The sequence below is a fragment of the Penaeus monodon genome, chromosome 23 (assembly GCF_015228065.2).
Source record: "Penaeus monodon isolate SGIC_2016 chromosome 23, NSTDA_Pmon_1, whole genome shotgun sequence".
Classification (NCBI taxonomy): Eukaryota; Metazoa; Arthropoda; class Malacostraca; order Decapoda; family Penaeidae; genus Penaeus; species Penaeus monodon.
Window position 1 is genome coordinate 32,747,806 of NC_051408.1, and position 639 is coordinate 32,748,444.

At 35.4% G+C, this 639-nt stretch overlaps 1 protein-coding gene across 1 annotated transcript in view; it reads left to right on the plus strand.

Annotated features, from left to right (window-relative positions):
- The window catches only part of LOC119587931 (protein trachealess-like), a gene marked incomplete in the record, with an annotated part of 132,256 nt that overhangs the window by 96,004 nt on the left and 35,613 nt on the right, over positions 1–639 (plus strand).

Below are 639 nucleotides of genomic sequence, written 5' to 3' on the forward strand. Positions count from 1 at the left end.
AAAGAGCGAGAAAGGGAGATGGTCAGAGGGTGGAGAGAAAGGGAGAGGGTGAGAAGGGGGGTGGAAGGGGAGAGAAAAAGAGAGAAAGGGAGAGAAAAGGAGAGGGCGATAGAAAGGGAGAGAAAGAGAGAGAAAATGAGAGAAGGGGAGAGGGCGATAGAAAGGGAGAGAAAAAGAGAAGAAATAAAAGAGAGATATGATTATAGGAAAAAAAAACAGGCTGATAAATAAGGGTTGACAAAGGTAACGAAAACGTAAAAAATGATAAACAGATTTTCACACAAACTTTTTATAGACAGGACGAAAATAGTCAAAATAAGAAAAGGAAGTGCCATAAGGAAATAATTACCAAGAGAAGAAAGAGAAAAATAATGAATAAAGGGTTAACAAAAGAATGGGAGATGAAATAGATCATGTAAGAATATAGAGATTTTCCAAGTGATTTGATGCTGCTGTTAATTCGGGGTCTGTGGTAATTACTAGGATAATGACACCTATTACTGACATTAGTGATAATAGCATGATTTAATGTTTTATGATATCGATACATTCATCTGTGATGTTTATGTTTTCCCCCCCCTTACTGATGTTCATTTTTTATTGATGTTTTATATTGTTATGAAGAGTAATATTACTCTT